Genomic DNA, 17,358 nt, shown 5'->3' with positions numbered 1-17,358 from the left:
TCGGGTTTTACTCGGGTCGGATTTCCAAAGCATCAACTTGAACCCAACCCGAACTCAACCCGACGCGACCCAACCTTTTTTCGAGTTGAACCTGACCTGAATTGGACCCCTACTTAGGATAGCACGATTGCATATGAGACCCAAAGAGAGTGAGCGAGGCCTATCAAATGGAGGGTTTAGATCAATCAAAAGGTACATTTCATTGTATTACAATAAGATATTGACCTAAGGAAGCATTCCTCAAAACGGTCTTCGAAAGCAATTTACCCAGGACCCACCATCTTAATAGGAGATTTTATAGGGAAATGATAAATGCGCTCCTTTTCATCACATAGGACACCCAACTCTGGTGTACGTGGCAATCAAATCCGTCGAATCCTTTTGACGTGAAGTATGTCAGCCTCTATGCAGCCATTAATACACTGCTATCAGGTGTCTCAAGTGATGAAAAGGGCGCATTTATCATTTCCCGATTTTATATGGTGAAAACCTTATAGTCACGTATTTTTCAAAAAGTACTGTAAGTGTAGGCTGTACAAAAAGTACTGTACTTTACAAAGTGTTCATGAGATGGGCCACAAAGCAAATAGGTTATTCTATAGAAATGATTTTTGGGCCCATCTCATGAAGTGTTTATGAGATGGGCCTGATCATCCTATAGAAAGTGATTTTTGGGCACAGCCTATTTACGTATTGGCCCATCTCATGAACGGTTTAGATCATCCTACACTACAGTACTTTTTAAAAAATACAGGACTATAAGATAAGGGCTTACACCGTATAAAATCTCCCTTTCGAAAGACTTTTCCTCCGAACAAAAACGAGACTGAGCAAGATAAAATTTACAAAGAGCACTGCAAGGAAAACGGGATCCCGTTTTGAAAAATTTAAAATCCTCTTCTTTACTCGCGAAAGATAAGAGACAGAGAGTGATGGAGAACGGAGACGCTGAAATCCCCGAAGACGCTAACGAGAGTACGGTTTTCTATAAATAAATAAAAACATTAGTGGGTTTTTTTTTTTATTCGGTTTTTCTTTCTATTTTCTAACCATATTGTGGTGATTTCGTTTGCTTTTCTTTTTTTTAGATTGCCCAGGTCCTCAATCAGAGTCTGCAGGAAAATCCGATGCCTGTGCTGGATGCCCAAATCAAGAAGCTTGCGCAACGGCCCCAAAAGGGCCCGACCCAGGTTCGGATTTTGCATTTTGTTAGTCTTCTTTTATTGATTTTGTTCGTATCATCCATAAGAGTAGATACATTTCTTTGTTGGGTTGTTGGTTGTTGTTTTATTGATTGTCGATCATGGACCAGGATCTGAGCCTGTAAATAATGGAATTTGGAAAATTTAGTGTGAAGTGTTGGGAAATTTTCTAGGCTCCAAGTCTCCAAAATAGGAAAATCTTCCATGCATATGAACTGAGACAGATTAGGAACCCCCCAAATTGTCTATGGACTAAAAACCCCAAAATCAGAAATTTTAGCTTATGCTATAATACTGTCACGTCTGAACCGGGATTCGGCTAGGCATGTCACAGCGCTGCACGCCCACGACTCAACCTCACGGGTGTGCAAGGCTAATCAACCACTTTATTACCTGCAACACCAGTGTAACTAAATTCCACCATTAATTAAATCGTTATTGAGCCCACATAAAAGTAATTCTCCATATGGTTACCAGTTATAATTGTTCATAATAAATAACCAAAACCAACATAAGTTTCTTTGCCCACAATCTTAAATGAAACAAATGAATCTGATGATGGTTCTCCAGTTCTACTTGACTAAATCCTCACTCTCCCGGAACTCGCGACACGATCCAAAACATGCTCCCCGGAATCTAAAAAACACAGGATAATAATAGAATTAGTTTGACGCTCAGCAAGTAGCCAATTTACTATAACAGACGGATCAAGCATGTGCATACAACATGATAAAACTCAAATCAGTCATCATGGAGAGAAGGAATCCTTGAGCAGTTAAACTGAACATCATGTTTTCTTGCAAAACTATACGATAGATCACTTATGCCCAATAGCCTAAGCCACGATCAATGCCACTGCCCCACTAACAAGTACGTATGATCAGTCTAATGTGGTCATGGCCAGTTTCACAGCTCCACTAGCAGGTAGGATATCATAGGTATAAAGTGGTACTCCCACTAATAAACACGCGCGCTTTAACAATCTATGTGGCCATGTGCCAGTGCCACAATCCCACTGGCGGGTAGGATATCCTATTTAGTTCCAGTGCCACAGTCCCACTAGCAGGTGGGTTACCCGAATACATTGCTAGGCTAACGACATGCATGATCTAATCACTCCACAACTGACGCCAACTGGGTCAAACATTTCCATGGAATCTCATTATATAATGAAAATCAATAACCTTTCACACAAAATTCACACCCATGCTTGATCCATGATTTTACAAAATAAAAACGTGCCTGGAAAGTACATAGGACATAGTTCATGCAAATATATACATATCTTTTTCTAAAACATGTTTGCAAGAGTATATCCAAGGGTGTATTATTAAAATAAGATGAACAAACAATGAATACACAAGAACTTTTTCAAATCACCGATTGTTTAAGAAAACACTGGTATAGAGAAGAAGTTACTTATAATGAATGTTGATCGAAATCTTCACAAGCATAAGACCCACAATTTCAATGTTTCGTCATATATCGATCAAGATCATCTCAAGCTTAGAGCTCTAGTATTCATTATAGGATGATTGGGGGAATAAGACATGCCCTAAGTATCCTTCCGAAAGACAGAATCACAAATTGACGGAGCCGTTGAGACAGTCGACCATCTGTCCCCACGGTCGACCGTCCAAGTTACTATTGCAAAGTAGTATCTCTGGACGGATGACCGTCAGACTACATGGTCGATTGTCCGAGGTACTGTCACAACTAGTTCCCTAGACGGACGATCGTCCGATCTCACGGTCAACCGTACCGGAAACTTACGGTTTTCCTCTATTGAGCGATTTTTGTCTAAAAACTCATCTTCACTACCAAAAGCACCCTAGAGTCCTGATTTTAAACCCTCCAATCTTTCTCCCTCTAAATGAGATCGGCCAAAGTGCATCTCGTCGGAGTCCTTGTGATGAAAGGATCCCCATGAGTCCAACAAGTCTTTGGAATCTCACCGGACGATGGGCGACGCCGCAAATAGGCAAAAGTTCCCTTAATCAATTCCTAAACGACCTATCCTACATGCCATCAATGATATTTCGCAGTAATAAGTGATCAGATTGAACTTCTTACCTCACGATCGATGATCGATCTCCCGACCCTGGAAAATCTTCCTCGGCCGTCGCTTTCTCTTCTTCTAGGGTTTCTTCTGAAAAAATTCTGTCAATTTATAAGTGGTCCTAGAGCTAGGGTTGCAACTTGGGTCGCATCAACCAGACCCGAAAAAACCATGGGCCCGGTTTAGGAATCTCGGGTATTTAAAAAAATAAACCGACCTTACCTAACCTGCCCAAGATACCTTCTACGGTAGGATAGGGTTCTATAAAACCCGACCCGACCGAGTTGCAACTCTAATTTTTGTGCTTTTTCACTAACTATGATAAAACAAAATTCTTGTTTAGAGTAGTATATTTATTTTCCCTATTTCCAGCATGTGGATAACTAATGGCAATTTATTAGAAGTAATGTGGGTTTGCGTAAATCTAGCTTTCTATCCAGATAAGATGTCAGATGAAGTAGCTTGGAAGCATCAATTGTAACCACAATGACAATGATAAAAAATAAATTACAAGATCCATAGCTAGGCACACCATGAACCAGCTTGTTTAAATTTTTTGTTAGTATCTCTTCATACATAATACATAGTATTAATTGACGAAACCAAAGCAGGAGTAAATGCTAAGTTAGAGTTATGGAGAACTACTTTGGAATCCAAAGGTTTTAGACTGAGCAGGACTAAGACAGAGTATATGGAGTGCAACTTTAATAATATAAGGAGGCAGGGCGATGATGTAGTAAATATGACTGGACAGGAGGTACCTAAGAGAGATATTTTTCGCAATCTTGGTTCAATCCTACATAAGGAAGGAGAGATTGAAGAAGATGTTAACCGCAGAATAAGAGCAAGTTGGTTGAAGTGGAAGCATGCTTCAAGAGTTCTGTGCGATCGTAAAATACCTACCAAGTTGAAGGGAAAGTTTTATAAGACAACTGTGAGGCCAGCCATGCTGTACGCACCAAGAAGCAGCATGTGCATAAGATGAATGTAGCGGAGATGCGAATGCTTAGATGGATGTGAGGCCATACAAGGTTAGATCGAATTAAAAATGAAGACATTCGTAAAAAGCTGGGGGTGGCACCAATTGAGGAGAAGATGAGAGAACACCGCTGAAGATGGTTTGGGAATATCCAACGTAGGCCTTTGGATGCTCCAGTGAGAAGAAGTGACTCGTGCCAAGTTGATGGAGTAAAAAGAGGTAGGGGCAGACCGAAAACAACTTGGGTAGAGACAGTGAGGAAAGACTTGAGGGCTAGGAACATAACAGAGAACATGACCTTGGATATGATAGAATGGAAGAAAATGATCCATGTTGACGAACCCAACTAGTGTCTACTTAGTCAATTTGAGCCAGGTAGATCCTTTGACCTTCTTCATGCAAATTTTCTAAAGGATTCATTAGTCGACCCCAACTAGTTTGGGACAAAGGCTTAGTTGAGTTGAATTGAGTTGAGTTGTATCTCTTCATACATAATATTTGCTTGGACATTTAAGGTAAACTTTACATTGAGAACCAATTATTGCATGCACTGATATGACATTCAAGGTAAACCATACATTGAGATCTTGCTGATGCTAAAAAAGAAAGCATATTTGTTGTTGATGCTAAAAAAGGAAGCATATTTGTCGTTGGCTTGCATTGTGGGCTATTCACATCAAGTGAAAAACCTAATGCATGACCGTATGTATTGTACTGTCTGTACATTGTAAAATTAAGGAGTTGTATTGAAAATGTTGGAAAACCCGACCCGACCTGATCCAACTCGAGAAACTATCTCGGGTTGGGCTGGGTTTATGAATTGTGCATTTTCTAAAAAAAAAACCCGACCCGTCTCAACCTGAGATAGTTTCTCTGGTAGGGTAGGGTATTGGAAAACCCGACCCGCCCGACCCAAGTTGCGACCCTATCTGAGGCATTTCATTCTCCCCCCTTGGAAAAATTTCATCCTCGTAATTTAACGAATAAGATTTGGCATACCTGAGAAAATGTTGGGGTATTTCTCTTTCATTTCTTCCTCTAGCTCCCATGTGGCTTTCCACTCAGAATGATTACTCCACTGGACTTTCATGTAAGGAATAGTCCAACGCCTATAGTTGTCAAACTCTTACGAGTCGTATGAGTCAACTCTCGAGTCGAGTTGAGTCGTTGGGCTTTCGAGTCGAGTCGCATGGGCAACTCGCCTCTGTTGAAGACTCTTACCAGTCGTCTAGTGATTCTTACGAGTCGCTACGAGTCGAGTCGAAAAACTAAGACTCTCACGAGTCAAGTCGAGTCGTTGGGCCATGGCTTTCTTATTTTGATTGTTGAAAACTTGGAAGTTGGAACTTAGAACTTAATTATTATTATTTTGAATCGTAGGCAATTGCATTAAGTGCGAAAAAAAGACCGAGGAGGTATATACAAATAAAGAGACAGAAAAAAAAAGACAAGAACAAGCCCCATTGCAAGGGTCAAGGAGAAACGAAGTCAAATAGCTTAACTCTCTCCCTAGAGACACAATCTCTTGCTAAACTGTCCCCCACACCATTAGCTGGCCACCTAGCTTGATGGAAAGAAATCGATGCATCCCCCACCCTAACTTGGATCTCATCGAAGAAAGAGGCAAATCTCCATGGGAAGGAATGAGAGCCAGTAATCCACCTTATCGCATTGAGCGAGTCACCTTCTACCACTACCTTATTCAAATGTTCATTCTGAAGATACCTTATTCCTTGGTACATAGCACGCACTTCGGCTTCATTAGCATCTGTCTAAGAAGCATGGGTACTCTCCGGAGGCCCACGCACTCGTGTCGGGTGCGTATCAGGTTCGGGTGCTCTTGGGTACTCTTTGGGTGCGTAACGGGTACGCACCCAAATAGCAAACAAAACCAAAATCTAGTTTACATCAAAAATCGAAATTAAATAAAAAATTACAGATCTACAATAGTCAATAGAGGGGTTGTCCCCATTAACAAAATGGGGGGTTGAATATATCAAAATATCTATAATATATATATATATATATATATATATATATATATATCATGTAATTATAAACCTAACAACTTAGAAGTAATATTAGATTTTGGTGAAGTAATATTAGATTTTGGTGATGTTATTGTTATTTGATTATTCTCCAATTAAATTGTTTGAATTCTTTAACAAAATATTTAGTTTTTTATTTTTATAAATATATAATAAAATATAAAAAATATATTATCTTCAGCGTACCCACAACGTACCCGTATCCTATTTTCTTTAAAAAAATCACGTATCCACGTACCCGTATCGTGTCGTACCCACACCTCGTACCCGTATCCGTGCTTCATTGGCGTCTGTGACTCCAATGGGACCCTTAAAAGCCCATTTCATAGCTCCAAATTCATCCCTCAAGGCTCCTCCAATTCTGGCAGGACCAGGGTTCCCCATGCTAAACTCGTCAAAGTTTAGCTTAAAAAATCATGCCGGGAGGTTCCTGGTCTTGGACAATCTTGGGTTGTTGGCCTAAGCCACCACAAATCTCCTTCCAAACATACCATAAATTATGTGCGGATACAAATCTAAAGCAAGGAAGGGTTTTCATCCATGATTAAGTTCCAACCAGAACTTAATTATTTTTGTGCATGCAAGTTACAGCATATAGTTATTTATATTTTCGGCTTAGTGCTTTATCTATTTGCTATTGGGTTATGTTTTTTACATGGTTCATCTTTTGATATATAATTATTTTTTTAACTAAATTTCTTTTTTGTCAAAAGCTCTTACGAGTCACGCATCAAAAAATTAAGAAATCGAGTCACGGGTTGATCTGTAACGACCGGGATTTGGGCAAATTTTTAGACATAATTTTTTTTTTGCCAAATCCCAAAACCTGAATCGCTACCCCAAAAAGGGAAACAAGCTGACTAACCAATTTTATCCCATGAGGAAAATTCACCAAATAAAATGAACAAATCTTATACCATGATGAAATTTATGGTCCATTACAATATTAAAATCCAATACTAAAAATACCATTGAATTTAAAATAAAAGCTGAACTGCAACTCAAACTAAAACACCATAACTGAATATAGCTCGACACTCTAACCAGCTCCCAATCCCGTGACATTTATAGTGCGTATTTCTGCACGACAGAAGCTCCATGGCTAACACCTAGAGAACTTTTGGGTGGTGACAGAGTCAGCAACAAGCTGAACAAGATCTCTTAATAGCTCGCAAAGTAAGAGCCAATAAATGAGATTGCATTATGAAATTATTTCTTATGATTTAGAGGGTCAGCATAAGCAAAACAACCACTCATTAAAATAAAGATAAAAATAGAACAATAACTAGAACTAGAATTAGAACTAGAAATAGAAATAGGGACCAAACTTAAAAATGCAAAGATGCAAGCATGCAAAAATAAAATGCATGAGGCTACCCCAAGACCATACGGCATTTCAAACCCCCATTTCATTCATTTTCTTTTTCCGTTATTTCTCATTTCATGTCATTTATATGCCGCCGTTGATCTTGACCATCTAGGCCCCCACCCATATTTGGGTGTAACCTAGGTAGGATTTCATCGGTCATCCTGTCTATCAGGTCCACCTGAATGCATTGCCAGCCCAATGTCGTACGCTCTCCTCGGGGTGGCTTTTGGCATCTCGCCCAAGGTTGGCTCCAAGGGGGTCTCCCATGGGCCTCCCTCCCATTGTATCCTATATGTGAATGCATGCTTTTTATACCTACCTCCTTCCCTCTCTGTCATCAGGGGTTTTTCTTTTACTTTCCCCTGCATGGTTAGTGTACTACCATATTTTCAACAATTTATCAAAACAGAGCTTGTTATCCAGTTTAGCTATTAGAAAAAAATCTAATCATACGAAATGCAATCATAATAACAAGACCATTTATGCAACTGTTACCATGAAAGCCACTATCACTTGCCTTGAATTTTCGAGGGTGAATTGAGATGAAAAGCTCTATGCATCAATCACGAAGTGAACCTGATATTATATGTCAAGGTGTCAATTAGATTGGTCAAGGCTAAAAGTCTCTTTATTTTAATTCGTTCGTCTCAACCTTTTTGTTTTTACTTGATAAATCTACTTCTAAACTATTCCTAACACTTAAATTTAAGTATAACCTTTTACCTTAAAAGATGCCTTTCTTAATTATATCATATTTATATCTTTTTCCCTATCAGGCTCATCAAAACTTTAAATTTATAAATCTTGGGTACTGATTTTTCTAAAGATAAAACATAAAATTCATCATGTGACACATAAGGTTTATTTCTAACCAAAAAATAAAATAAATCTTGATATGATTCATTATCATATATAAATACAATATTCTTATTATAAATAATTATACACTATATATATTACATATAAAGGGCTGATTTTTAAGAAATCATGTTAAAAATCTGAAATGTATCTACATAGGGCTGTTTTATAAAAACGGTAAGTGCATTACATTAAACACATCACAAGCGATGTTTTTCCCTAAAATTCATGCTCTATTATCATCTAAAAACATATGAAGGGCTGTTTTCCTTAAAACTAATTGGTATATTGCATCAAAACACACGTATAGTGCTGATTTTTAATGAAGTAGTTGATATAGCATATAGATTTAATACACATAAATCTAATTTTTCGAAAACCATGATTAAAACAAATATACACCCCTTTTAGGTGCTGATTTTTAGTTAAAAACAGCACTATAAGGCTTATAAATTGTATATATATACCATATGTTTCATGAACATTAATATATATAAATTACATAACAAGTATATAGAAAAGTTACACAAAACAGCCCATAAAACCATTCGTTCTTGCTGATTTTTCTTGGAAATCAGCACTTTTGGGCTTATTCACATCTCATATATATCATAAACATCATATAAGACTCTACTCATATAAGTTATATAATATATCTGTAGAAAAATCTACTCAAAACTGCCCATAAAACTACTGTTTTTATGCTGATCTTTACTAAAAACAGTGACAAATCTTCACAAACATGACACGCATGGATTAAAGTAACAAAAAAAAAACTCTCCAACACATTAGATCATACCCAATAATAATTATATAAGAAAAATAGGATTTTTACATTAAAAACGTTAAAAGAAAATTGAAAACTCTTTTCTTGATCCAAAAGAATCATGATCAATCAAGAAACACCACTAAAACCCTTGTTTTGAAAAATCAAGAACAAAGAAAAGCAAACACACACAATTCGAACAAGGAATATGAAAAAAGGGTTTTTCGGACATTACTCGAAGATGAAAATCAAACCGAAGATCGAACCTCTTCTTTTTCTTTTTCTATTCTTCTCTCTTTCTCTCTCACGGTCTCTCTCCAAATCGTTTTTGGGGAGAAGGGGGCGTCCATGGGTTTAGAAAACCCATGGTGGGTTGTTCTTATAAACCCACATGTTGGGTTTCCTAATCATAGTCTACTTCTAATAAAGCAAGAGTCCTTCTTTGTTTAAACTATTGTAAAAGGGTGTAGTTATCAATCTAAGATCAGTTAAAGTTATTTAAAACATGTGGGACCCACTTACTATTTATCGTAAAAACGGATTTTACTATTTATAGTAAAAACGAACTTACTATATATAGTAAAAACGGAATTTACTATATATAGTAAAAATCGGAATTTACTATTTATAGTAAAAATGAAATTTACTATTTATAGTATGCTGAAATCCGACGGTAAAAAAGTTCACACGAATTTTAAAAAGATATAATTATCAATATTAGTAATTAATAATATTATTAAGAATAGTAATAATAATAAAGGGAAATTAAAAGGTGTGGTCATTACATGATCCTTCTTGTCTACAATGCGCATTGGTCTCTCTATGCTGCAGACTTGCAAAGGCACCCACTCCCCAACCACAACATACTTACTCAACAAGGAGACATGAAACACATCGTGAACGCCTACAAACCCGGGCGAGAATGCAACTCTGTATGCCACTGATCAAATTCGCTCCAAATTCTAAAATGACACCACATACTTGGGACTCAACTTGCCTTGGATCTCGAATCTAACTACTCCCTCCGTAGGAGAAACCTTTAGAATTATGTGATCGCCTAATTGGAACTCCAATTCCCACCTCCTGTTATCTGCATAACTCTTCTGGCAACTCTGAGCTGTCCGAAGGCGCTCTCTGATTACCTGCACTTTCTCTTCCGCTTGTTGAACAATAGCCGGGCCCAAAAATTGCCTCCCACCTTCATTCTCCCAATAGATAGGGGACTTGCACTTCCTACCATACAAGGCCTCATATGGGGCCATCTGAATGCTCAACTGATTACTGTTTTTATAGGCAAACTCTACCAAAGGCAACTACTTATCCCAAGAGCCCTTAAAATCAATAGCACATGCTCTCAATATGTCTTCAAGGATCTGAATGGTCCTCTTTGATTGACCATCTGTCTGCGGGTGATTCATCGTACTAAAACTCAACCTTTTTCCCATAGCCTCATGCAAACTCTTCCAAAACTGAGATACAATTTGGGATCCCTGTTGGAAACGATGGACACTAGAACTCCGTGCAATCTTACGATGCATATGAAACAAGGGAAAGAACATAGTTACTGGAAGTTTCCTATTTGGGGGGAAGCCTGCTTCCCAAATTTAGGGGAAGCATGCTTTCTCTTAATTAAGATACACTTCGTATTTAGGTGATTATTATTTTTTTCTTAAAAAGTGTTCTTTTTTTTTTTAATAATGCCAATGAAGTATATTTAAAAGTTAAAAAACTCATCTTAAGTTTCAAATAAAACTTATGTGCATCTTTTTCCAAAAATTTAACATTAAATCTAGACAAATAAAACATGTAAACCTAGAAATCCCCAAAAATTATAATCTAATCACTTGGTAAGTGCTCTTTACTACTTGTAACCATAACCTACATTAACTCTCCTCCATAACCTACTATAGCCCTATATCTTTCTATATGCTTCTTGTTCACTTCTGACAAGGCTTGTAATCTATTGTAACCCTATATCTTTCTATATGCTTCTTCTTCAGTTCTAACGAGGCTTATTAGAAGCTTCATGTTGACTTCCAATGACGCTTCCCCACTCGTTTCCTCTTTACTTTCCCAAGAGCTTTTCGTTTCCCACATTTTCTCTTTTCTAGTTCCCTCGCAATCTGCTTCTGCTTCTGCTTCTCGCATTCGCTTCCCACTCAGAAAACTATGAAATATAAAACACTTACTCTTTTGTGTGGATGGAGAAAAATCTCACTTTTGCCAATGAAGAATAGGTTTAAAGATTAATATTGTAAACATTAGGCTTTTAGTCTTAATTTACAGAAGATCGTGGAAGAAAGTGAAGAATCAGATTCTCATTTTTACAATATTCTTTCTCAAAAAAATGTGAAGATTTGGTCCTAGAAAACAATGAAAAACATGAATATGAGTGCTGTAAAACCGAAGGTGGTCACACATATGATTGTGATGGAGAAGAAAATATAGGATATGGAATGATTGCTAATGAAAGAATGAAGCTGAACTCTATTTCAACTGATATTTTTGAAAGTAGTTCTCATGAAACAGAAATTGTTCCTAAATTGAGTATGATTATTTAATATAAGACAGTCGAGGAAGGAAATTTCATCCATTTTATAAATTTTGATTATTCAAAATTGGAGGAGTTTGATTGAATTTCCAAAGTATTATTTGGTAAATTAAATTCAAACAATTGGAGCCTTTTTCTAAGATATTTCATGTAGTTGGAAAGAAGTGAGGAGACAGATTAATTTTGTACTATTGAGTGGCAAAATAATTCTTGAAGAAAAATTCAAGATCGGTATCTTGTTAGTTATGTTTGGCCAACCCAACCTTGAGAAATTAGCACCATTGTTGCTTAAACTTTTTGAATATTGTTGTTTATCCAGAATCGAGAGGTGAAACATATAAGAACAATACTACAATCAAAGGCTTGTGATTTTCAAAAGATGTCTTACAATAGTTGGACTGCTTTGTCACTTGATGATGCAAACTTGAGGGCCGATATTCTTCAACTCAGGGGGAACTGATGTAAGCACATTTCATGTATAAAAGTAGGCCCAAAGGCATTTGAAACATCATGCTAACATTAATAGTGGGCCCTATAGGGCTCCATTCATCACGAAAATTAGAAAAATAGATATGATAATTTAAAGTGATATTAATTAATTTTTAGGAGATATTTAAGTAGGTTTTGATGGCCTTATGTAATTAAAACCCGAGTAGTATTTTTAGGACAGCAACATGTAATTCACTTTCTATTTTAATTTTGGATTGCTCTAAAATAGAAATTATGCTTTATTTGGGTTGATTTAAAGGTTGAAATTGGCCCCATACTAATGGTTTGGATTAAACCAGGGTTTTAATTTAATGTACTTTTCAGGAAATTAATGAATAGTTCCAAGTTTTCCCTTATGGTGCTTTAGGTTTTACTCTACTTTGATCTTGTGTTGATCAAATCTGTTGTCATATTATCTTTCTAGCTTGTTTGCTGTTGTTCAATTTTCTAGCAATGTTTCTACTTTTAGTGGATTCCTAATAGTTTACTTGAGAGAAAACAACATAGGTCTATCTCCTTACAGCATGACAAAATTCTCATTAAGGAATAAGGAGGAGTTTTCTTATTTGGCCATCCAAGTACAAAATAATCGAGTTACAAAATTGAGTCCCCTTCAATACACAACTTATCAAGCTAAAACATTTGAAGAAACTTGATCCCTTTCCATAAAGCCAGAATCTCAAAATCGTTTGTTTGAAAGTGGCCACTTGGAATCACATACACAAGGAGGGCACTACCCAAAAGGTTCGAGTTAGTCCCACCATAATCTGTTCTTCAATTTTACTACCCAATTGAATGAACATTCTGCTATCCACCATCAAAATTTAGCTCCATACACCCCTCTTATGGAGCCTTCTAGAAGTCACTCCTTTGCTGCAATCTTGGATATGAGCTCTTTTATCAACAATGATATTGTCAATGTCTAAAAACACGGATGCGGCGCGGAACGCGGCCGAAGAAAATCCTAGTCGACGCGGTTGAGTACTCGGTTGACGCGGCTGAGTACTCCGTTGATGCGGTCATAATCCAGGAGAGGCAAAGGAGTTTTATTGACTTTGTAGGGTAAAATGCGGAACGCGGTGGCAAAGCACGGACCGCGGCCATGGTAAAAGGGAGTCGACTCAGGGGAGTCCACGATGATGCGAGGGAGTTTTAAAACTATCGATATTTTGGATCATTACACAAAAACTAGAGCAATTTACCAAAAAAACATGAGAATTTCACTCTTTTACATTCTCCATAAAGGGGCAAAAGTTCTCCAAAGATGTCTCATTATAACGACGCAAAATTTAGCTAGCCTCGTGGTTGCAACACTACCTTATGGATCATTCTACCATTATATTATTGCAAAAGATAACTGATAGTATAGAAGAACTACAAAGGGGTAGAGGTTGCTCTTCGTAAAAAGAATCCCGACGGACACTAGATTTAGCCACCAAATTGGTTTCCTCATTGGTTGATTACTGAATACACGAAAAATATACATCTAAAGTTGTTGTTGTTTTTTTGAATGGTCTTCATCTAGCTAAAAATATAAAATCATATTTCTCCTCCTTGAACAACATCTTAAATCAAGATGTAAATGAGAAAAGCCTTTAGCATCGGGAGCCTATAGGGTGGCACCAGTACAGTACCATTTTCACCACTCCTTTTTTAAGAGTTGAAATTACATAAATTAACACATATAGTAAAATATTAAAGCAATTAATCCAAATTCCCATAGACTAACTACCGGAGAAGATTCGTTGGGAACCCACAAAATTTGCAACAAGTCATTGAAGTTATATTTTCTTATACCTGCTCATGCCTTCAGATAGAAGGTACGGAATCATAAGTGAAGAAGAACTCATTTTATTGAAAGACTTCATAGTAAAACATTCATTTGGAAAGTGTTTGGAGTAGCTCCTGGTAGTGTTCTTTGTCCTCCAATAGGAAGGTTGAGCCTCGTGAGGACTTCTAATGCAAGCAAAGTTTGCAAAGTTCATGAAGAAGCCCATAATTCAGTAAAGGGAAATGTTATCTGCACTACTGTATTTTGATGATGACACTCCTCACTTTATTAAAAGTACAGTATGGCCCGCACCATAGGATGATCCAAACCGTCCATTAAATGGGCCACAGCCTAAATAGGTCGTTGTAGGATCAACCTATGGAAATGATTTTTGGGGCACAACCTATTTAGACCGTGACCCATCTAATGGACGGTTTGGATCAAGGTTGCCAGAGCGGGAATCATAAGTGGGAATCGAAACGGGAATCGAAGGCTCCTAGGGAAGAATCCTGCTCAAGGTTGCCAGAGCAGGAATCGAAACGGGAATCGAAAGCAGGAATCGTACTTTTAATAAAGTGAGGAGTGCCATCATCAAAATACAGTAGTGCTGATTACATTTCCTTTCAGCAAAATGTTTTAAAAGAAGAAGAGGGTCCACTGAGACCCAAATGTAGGGTGGAGGGGAACAAGCATCATGCTAACATCAATAGTGGACCCTACATGGTTCCATTTGTCCTGAAAATTGAATTTTAATAATCATTATTTAATTTTTTTGTAAAGTTTCAGTAGGTTTTGGTCGGCCCCATGTAATGAAAATGTGAACAGTATTTTCGAGCAACATCATGTAGTATACTTTAGGTCTTTATTTTAGGCCACTCTAAAATAGGAATTAAGCTTTATTTATGTTTATCTAGGGGCTGAAATCACATTAAAAAGAAAAAAAATTCTATGGGCTGAAATTGATTTTATAACAATGTTTAAGATTAAAATAGGGTGTTAAGGTTTTTTGGGCAAGTATTAAGTTTTGATGTACTTTTCAAGAGGTCATTGAGTAGGTTCGAGATTTCCCTTTCGGCTTTTGGGTTGTTTTTTGTCCTCCAAGAGGAATGTCAAGCCTCGTGAGAACTTGTAATTCAACGAAATTTATGAAGAAGCCCATAATTCAGCAAAGATGTTTCAAAAGAAGCGGGTCCACCAAGACCCAAATGTTGGATGGAGGGGAACAAGCATCATGCTAACGTCAATAGTGGACCACATGGCTCCATTTGTCACGAAAATTGAATTTTAATGATCATTATTTAATTTTTGTAAAGCTTCACTAGCTTTTGGTGGGCCCCTATGTAATGAAAATGTGAAAAGTTTAGAGCAACATCATGTAGTATACTTTCTGTCTTTAGTTTAGGCCACTCTAAAAAAGGAATTAAGCTTTATTTAGGTTTATCTGAGGCTGAAATTGATCCTATACCAATGCGTAGGATTAAACATGGTTTTAAGGTTTTTTGGGCCATCATTAAGTTTTGATGTGCGTTTCAGTTAAGTTTTGATGAGCTGCAAGATTTGACCTTTTGATTTTACCCTTCTTTGATCATGTTTTGATCAAATCGACGTTGTTTTATCTCTCCCTCTCTCTCTCTCTCTCATATTGTGAAGCTTTTTAGATTATTTGTATGATTAATTAATTCTCTAGCAAGTTTTCTACTTTTCGTGGATTCCAAGTAGTTTTACGTGGATCGAATTGCATGAATACTTGGTAAAATTTGTTTGTCATTAGTGTGAAAATCATGTCTTGTCTGGTGTTATTACCTGTTGGTCAGACACACGGGAAAATGGCTAACTGCATTAATTTGGATATGGAGTAACAATACTTTCCTATGCATGCATCCTAGGGCTCTTTAAGTCCCAACCAAAACCAGTTATTTAATATGACAATGATAGCACAGCCATGCGTTCATTTCTCAAATTGTGATCCTCTTGTTGGTCGAATATGCTGAAAAATTGTATGCTACACATGAAAAACGTTGTCCATGCATATAGAAATCCACATCCATCATCCTTAATGTACGATAAGAACTTAGTACATATAGTAATTAGTAAACATGATATATTTGAGCGTCACATCTAATTGGGCATCTAATGTAGTAGTCTCTGTTCTATATTTATTCTTGTTTGCAGACTTGGTTGCAATAGCAGAGCGAATGGCTACTGTGAAACACAAGATACTGGTTCTATCCGGGAAGGGCGGTGTTGGCAAGAGCACATTCTCAGCTCAGCTCTCTTTCGCTCTAGCCAGTATGGATTACCAAGTTGGCCTTCTTGACATTGACATATGTGGGCCTAGCATTCCTAAAATGCTTGGCCTAGAAGGCCAGGACTTTCACCAAAGCAATCTTGGCTGGTCCCCTGTCTACGTAGAATCCAATCTTGGAGTCATGTCTATTGGGTTCATGCTCCCACACCCAGACGAGGCCGTCATATCGAGGGCCCACGCAAGAACGGAATTATCAAGCAGTTCTTAAAGGATGTTTATTGGGGAGAGCTCGACTACCTCGTGGTGGATGCTCCTCCCGGTACCTCCGATGAGCACATATCGATAGTTCAATTCCTCCAAGCCACTGGCATAGATGGTGCAATTATTGTTACCACCCCACAACAAGTTTCTCTAATAGATGTTCGCAAAGAGATAAGTTTTTGTAAAAAGGTAGGGATAAAAGTTTTGGGTGTTGTGGAGAATATGAGTGGGTTAAGGCAATCGGTCACGGATTTCAAGTTTATGAAGGTGATGGAGAATGGAGAAGAAAAAGATGTTACAGAAATGACAGTAAAATGTATAAGAGAAAATGCTCCAGAGCTTCTTTCTTTGGTTGCTTGTAGTGAAGTCTTTGATAGTAGCGGTGGCGGGGCTATGAAAATGTGTGTGGACATGAAGGTTCCGTTTCTCGGTCGAGTGCCAATGGACCCACAACTGTGGAAGGTGGCCGAAGAAGGACGATCGTGCTTTGCTGATCAGAAATGTGGTGCTAGTGCACCTGCTCTTAGGAGAATTGTAGATAAACTGCTTCCCAATCAACAATCTCAGGAAACTTCAGTAGATACATGAGTTATTTGCTCCACCTTGGAAGACTTTTTTTTCGTTTTTTTTCCTGGGGTGAGTTGTATTTGGGCTATATTTAATTATGACCCTTTTTTGTTGTTTGTATAGATAAATATGTTAGCTATTCCCCTTCTTTATTTTTTCTGTTTAAATCAGGTGCTATATGCTATGGCAA

General features: G+C 37.5%; 1 pseudogene across 1 annotated transcript; it reads left to right on the top strand.

Annotated features, from left to right (window-relative positions):
• Positions 1 to 806: 806 nt before the first annotated feature.
• LOC143890904 (cytosolic Fe-S cluster assembly factor NBP35-like) lies at positions 807 to 17,358 on the top strand (annotated as a pseudogene). The gene is made up of 3 exons (XR_013255276.1): positions 807 to 975; positions 1,089 to 1,190; positions 16,265 to 17,358. The product of XR_013255276.1 is annotated as a cytosolic Fe-S cluster assembly factor NBP35-like (transcript).

Source organism: Tasmannia lanceolata, unplaced genomic scaffold, assembly GCF_043159265.1.
Source record: "Tasmannia lanceolata isolate RefF3 unplaced genomic scaffold, GAP_Taslan_0.1 ptg000013l, whole genome shotgun sequence".
Classification (NCBI taxonomy): Eukaryota; Viridiplantae; Streptophyta; class Magnoliopsida; order Canellales; family Winteraceae; genus Tasmannia; species Tasmannia lanceolata.
The sequence above is the reverse complement of the archived record's forward strand: the minus strand, read 5'-3'. Positions and strand labels throughout refer to the sequence as shown.